Source organism: Aulonocara stuartgranti, assembly GCF_965226115.1.
Source record: "Aulonocara stuartgranti genome assembly, chromosome: 4".
NCBI lineage: Eukaryota > Metazoa > Chordata > Actinopteri > Cichliformes > Cichlidae > Aulonocara > Aulonocara stuartgranti.
The window spans coordinates 23635694-23642430 of NC_138942.1; positions in this window are offsets into that span (position 1 = coordinate 23635694).

Genomic DNA, 6737 nt, shown 5'->3' on the forward strand with positions numbered 1-6737 from the left:
TGGTCACCAGCTCCAAGTTAGCTAAGGACAGAGACAGAAACTGGCCAGCTTCGTTATCAGGTACCTGCTTACTCAAACTGATAATACGCTAATGCTGCGTTTACAGTTGGTCTTTCAGTAAATGTTTATCTCTAAATAAGTTGACTAAACCTTAACAGGGCAGGCTTTGTAAGGGTAATGACATGATGCCGTCTGAAGGAAAAGAAAAGCTCAGTATCTGTTTGTTAAGACGGAGAGAGATTTAAAGTGTGCAGCTGTTTACTGCATCGGAGATGAAAGAATTAAGGCTGGAAGAAAAGGAAGGAAATTAGTCAGGAGAAAGATCTATCAGGGCTACAGTGTTCATTCATAAGGACAGGATGTGATGTCACAGGCTCTCACAGTGAGGCAGGAAGAGGTATTTTTAGTGGTCCCGATCAGGTTTCCCTTAAGGCGCCAATCATGCCACAATCAATTCAAGCACACACAAAAGACAGAGCTCTCTGGCTTCTCCTGAGTTGTGGGGAGAGCAGTGTGTGTGAGTGTGGGGGGAGGGGCCTGAAAATGAGAAGATGTGACAGTTGCACCCACAGTTGACCGTCACGCCAGCATAAAAACACACAGAAAAACAGATAATATGTGACGCTAACAACACCGGCCTGCTTGTGGCTCATTGCTCCGTCTCTCCTTGAGCGGCCTGCGTCTTTCTGTCGGCTTCGGGCGTCGCCGTCGAACTCACAGAATCTCACACACACACTGTGTTAAACGAAGAGAGAGGCTGTGAAGTAGCTCTGCTGATCTCAGTTCAGCTGCTTTTCTGTAGCCATGACAATGTGAGGGCACAGGGAGCTGGAGGACACCCCCAGAGCACACACACACACACACACACACACACACACACACACACACACATGCTGAACTTTGACCTGACCTCTGTGTGAAGAATGGAGGTGAAGGCAAGTAGAGGGTGGGGGGCTGCCCAGTGGCTTCAGCTTCCAGTTCTTTGTTGGTGGAGAGGAGGCCCTTGGTAGGGCAGCAGCTGTGTGCACACACTCACAAGAAAACACACACACACACACACACATTCCTTACTGATTGCAAGAGACACCAGCACGCACACACAGGACCCTCTCAGACATCCACTTTCAGGATTGCTTCAGTCCATCTTTCAAAAAGTTTTTTTATGCAGTTTTCTTCATATAACAGTACTTATAGAAACATTTAAAAGGCTTTAATTATGACTGACTGGACATTTAGCAAACCTGAAGCATGAAATCTGGAGAACTGTTTCTCAAGAATTTAAGAATATCAAGTATTTAATTTGTCGATGGCTGAAATCAAAGCCAACATAAAGCATAAGAACAAAAAAAATCCCTCTTACATTTCTGACTTTATTCAGCTTTGATAATGAGACAGATTTGGTTTGAGGTTTTAAGTTAAAGTATTTCCACTATCAGTTATTTAGATTCAGTTATTGCTTAAGAAATTTGACTCTCAGACATTAGAGCTAACTATAGGAGCCCTATTGGGGGCTTTAACCTGTCGTTAGCATTTTTCAGGGAGAACTTCACCAATTTTCAAGCTCTTCTTAGTGAGAAAGACTCATGAGGGCAGGAAAACAAAGCGAGGGAAAACAGGCATTTGTTGGTTTCATGACACAAGACTGTAATGACCAAGAAAATGATCAATACAATCAATGGAAGGACCCTGTTGTAGAACAAATTTAGCTCGTTATGTCTCCCACACTAGACTGGAGCACACTAGGGATCGAGCAGTGATGAGAGGCTAAGAAATCATTTGACGCTCGGGTTTGAAATGCTGGCACGTTTGCTACAACCTTCTGTCACAGCATCATATGATTTACTGCAGCAGGAAAAGTGGGACAGTTCATTCATGTCTTCACTGAGTTGGTCAATGCTCACTGTAAAATATAGGTTAATGCTTGAGAGGTGACGCAGATTCTGTTCCAGCCGGTTTCTCATTATTGCTCTGCCGTCCCTGGCGAGCTAAAGCTGCTCTGCGCTCAGTTGTGCATGTCTGCTCAGACCTGATACAACCCTAGCTGACCTAATATGAGATCTGTAGAGCGAGGACACTCCATACACTTTGGTTTGCGCTTGCCTGCTCGCACACACTCACCATCAAACAATGGTTTCCGCAAGTTGGGGTTTGTAAATATAGGTCAGAGGAGAGGGAGAGTCCCCCTGCTCTCCCCATCATTCTCCCTTTCTTTCTCACCCTGTTCATATCTGTCCCTTTCCTGCTCCTCACATTATTTTCTTTGTTCAGTTTCAGTCAGGTTAGTGAGTCACGACTAAAAACGCTGCAACAACTTCTCCACAGCTGCAGACAAAAACAACGGCAGGGAAAAATGTTGCCATTACTTTAATTAGACTCAGGCGTCTTATATAAAAAAAAAACAACAACTCTGTTTTAATAAAAATGTCTCCCAGGCTTCCCTTTGATTTGCTGTTTTGTCCAAAGATGTTTCCTGATTGGTTGATGTCATAATGCAGCTGTGGAAAAGGAGGTGCCATTGGCTCCAGTCCAGAGGTGTGTGTCAAAGGCGGAAGCTTATTGGTCAGCTTAGCGTCCTCTGATGCAGTGCTGCGCCGTCTGCAGGTACTGAATGTAGTGCGCGCGCGTGTGTGTGTGTGTGTGCCATCTACAGCAGAGTGCCTGCCCTTCATCAACTGACAGATTTGAGGCTGATCACTATAGCAACCATCCTCAAAGCTGCTTTGAGAACAAAGATGGCGTCCCTCTCTCTTTCCCTCCCTACCTCCCCCACTGAGTCTCCACAGAGGCTTGTGCTGATGGGTGCTTGACTGAGGTGTGGTATAACATAACACCGCAAATATTACCACTCTCATCAGGTCCACAGCATCTGTAAGAGATGCATAATGAGACTGTGTGTGTGTGAGAGAGTAACTACCTCTCTCTCAAACATAATTTAAAGATGCATCAATGGAGGCAACACTGCATAGCGTGAGAGAGGTGTAAAATGTTCACACACACACTCTATAGTAATGAAATGCCATTCCCATAGGCTGTATATAAAAGATGGCATAGCTGTCGCGATGTAGCTGATTGGTCAATGAAGTCGTGTTTTGAAGGCTTGATTTAGAGCTGTTATTATTTTGTTTGTATTTGTTTTTTTTAAAGAAGTGTTTCTTCCTCTGTCTGTGTGAAGCCACATTTTCACTGTAGTTTACAGACCCTGATATTAGCCCCCGACTTATAGAAGTGAAACGTCTCACCTGTGTGTTTCAGGCTCCCAGAGGACTGTCATGCAAAGCTGACCCACAGTCATCAGAATGAATTCGTTGCTTGGATGAAAGTCACTCTACGTCTGATTGTGTTACACGTTTATGTTGCTGTGAATTGAATTACTGTGAAATACTTCAGATTTACTGCCCTCGCGTCATTATTGTTGCTTCATCTAAATAAGCACGGCACAAGTAACGACGTCTGAATGTTGTATGAATGTTCATCCATTGGTTTCTGAAGTCTTGTTTAAAATGTGCATTTTCAACTTTGTCATTTTAGTTTAAAAAAACAGGTGATAAGGATGAGTGAGTGTTGCTCATTGGCTAACAACTTGTCAGCTATAAGTCGTTAGCCAATGGGAATTGACTATGTGCACGTTAGCATATGCTACTTCCAGTGCGGAAACTCCTGTGGGGAGCTTTGTTTCCGGTGTCCTATTCGCGCCCTGTTTACGGTCCAAAACAAGTTAAGCAAATGAATGAATCAAGCAGTGATTTACATTTCTATAGATGTCTCGGGCATTTACCCAATATATCTGTAAATGATGTTCATTGACTTGTCGATATTTTTTCCCTGCGCCTCAGAGCAAAAGAGAAAAAGGATTCAAATGTTATATTTCTCAGTATCTGAAAACAGCGGTCCCTCGTTTTGTTGTGTTCTAAAAATAACCAGCGAAAGGTGAAATCAAGGTGAAATCAAGGTGAAATCAAGTAGCCAATTTTATTTATTGACGGTGCAAAACGTTTCGTGGACATCGTGGACATACAGTACTGCACCTCAGAGTCACACTGCTAGCGATCGATGCAGCGATTCTGTACTGTACAGGAGAGACGTCACGGAGGAGATCGTCTGCAGCGATCAGGACGCAGGACACAATGTGACGTAAAAAAAATAAGCATGCAAACTTGCACTAAAAAATCTGCGAAACAGCGAGGTGAAAGGTGAACCGCATTATAGCGAGGGACCGCTGTAATTTTTAAGGTAAGTCACAACATAGCGTTCGTACATGTTACCAGCAATCATTCATTTTGTGTGTGGGTTTTTTTCACGGTTTGTTGACATGCTGTGTAGGTGTGTACTTGACTAGCTGATATCGACATAACGGGGGAAACATCTGGTTTGACTATTCTTCACCTGTAGTTTGAATGCTGAACATTTGCCTGTTTACATCATAAGACCAGTCACTATACAGAGATGTGCTTCTGAATGTGGACGATGTGTCTTCTGCAGTAATGCAGTTCTGCTTGTGTTGAGTGATGTAAACATCTGATCGATCTAAACTCTTTAAACGTCAAAATTGATCATTAGATTTTTTTATGACACAACTTTCCGTTTTCGAGTTTTGGACATGATTTTGGAGTATATCTTCACAGTAGCGATTGACCGCAAAGTAAAGCTACTGGAAATGTACAACCCCACATCCGGTCTCAAACCAGGAAGTTAGCATTTTCTCGTGCACAGGGTCTATAATAATAACATTCTTTCTGAAACATAGAATGACCAAAAGTACAAAATCGATTTCATTTTCTTTTCAGCATGATCCAAAATGAATGACTGAGCCCACAAACACATCAGGAAAGTGTTGACAGAGGTCAAGTGAGAAAGCCATTTTCTTATAGACTTCTATAGGACTGGAAGTCTTTTATCAGCCACAGCTATCGCCATCTGGTGGCCTTCAGGTAGGTTGCAGGTTTAACTATCTTCTGCATTGGCTTCACTTTCCCCACCTGGAAGCTCCATCCATCATGTTTTATTCTGTCTATGAGCTCGATTTACTTTTGGTGCCAGCCTCCAGTGGCCATTAGAGGAACTGCACTTTTCATTCCTTGGTTATTCCTTGAATGTTGTTGTCGTGTGAGTGATTCATCAATCATTATGTTTCTGATTTCTTTTTATTAATTTTTTTGCTGGGTACACCGATTTGTTGTCAGTGACTTCATCGTTTCCACACACTTAGACAGAAGTAAAAACATCAGTAAAAACATCTACAAACATGTAGCATGACGAAAAAAATCACAAAGTAGTTAAAGATGATTTTCCTAAACAGGCATGGCCGCAAACTAAAGCTGTAATTGGGATTTTGGTAAAGGGGATGAAATTCTCTGAGCAGCAAACAGCCTGAGAGAGGAGGGGAACATGTGTGATTGTTGACATGTCTGCTAATCCCACATCAAACCCGAATCAATTATTCATCTGAATCCTCTCAGTTAATTTGAGCTGCGTTTGTCAGCACATAATGAGAAGGATTCTGCACTTAGGAGAAAAAGCTCACTGATGATGCTGCAGGCAGGCAACCCCCCACCAAAAAACAGCCGATTCTTTCCAGTTCAGCAACACAAGTTGTCCTACAGATAAGACTACCTCTAAGATGGATGGGTGCCTGAAACACGATCTTTAAAGGATTGGCTAGCTCTGCTCAACCTAAAGACTAGAAACAGCTACGTTGAGTGTGTCCACAGTAACAGAAATAATCTACCAAGATCTCAAAACCTCACAAACTGAACTCTTGAATGATGTTGAACTTTTATGGGAAGCTTGATTATTGCACTTTTTCTTTCCTTGAGCTGTTTTTAAAATGAGCATGTTGTGCATGCGTGACCCAGAAGTTCTTCGGTACATTGAAAATAGTTGAGGCTGGTGTGCTGACACATTTTTTGCATGCTGTTAATCTTTCCATGGAAGCTCCACTGGGATCGCCACAGCTTCTGTACAAAAGTACAGATGCAAATGGTTTCTGTGTGAACTGCAATGACTCAAAAGGTGATGTTTCCGTGCTGATCTGCAGTTTAAAGTCACTGCTTTACCACACACACACACAGACCCTTACACGCACATTTTAAAATTAAGTTTTGCAAAATAAGGCTGTTAGAAATGAAAACAACACAAGCCCCCAAAACGGAAAAAAATACATGAGAACGAGTGTGGTGATTTTATTAGAGTGGAGCTGAAATTACACAGAGATTTGATTTGTTTGAAGATGTTCTGTCTGAAGATTGGATTTATTCAGACTGCAGGAGAGAAAGGCAAAGATTACTAGTGATTAGATTACTGGTTAGGGGTCAGATTACTTTGCGTTTGCAAACCCAGCAGAGAGGGGAGTAACAAAGACCTCAGAGCCTCGTGATCAGTTCACCAGATGTGACAGTTATTAGTTTTTTTATTAAATGAAAATGAAAATCCTGTGTGTTTCTAACTATTAAAGTTGGTATTGTATTGGTTAAGATGTATAGGACTAGAGTGTGATGTACATCCAGGCCAGCTGCACTGTATGAATGATCCAACAACAGAAGCACCCATTCATTCATGAAAGTGAGTGGGAGTACATCACTCTTTACTCCTCAGCTCCAGACACAGCAGATGACACACAGAGCCACTGTCTGTTATAAATATAACTCAAGCACTCATTAAATAAAAATATGATTAAACAAGAAAAATCACAGTGCAGGGAGGTTTCAGTGCTTTGGCTGGAGGGGGGGCATTTGGCACTC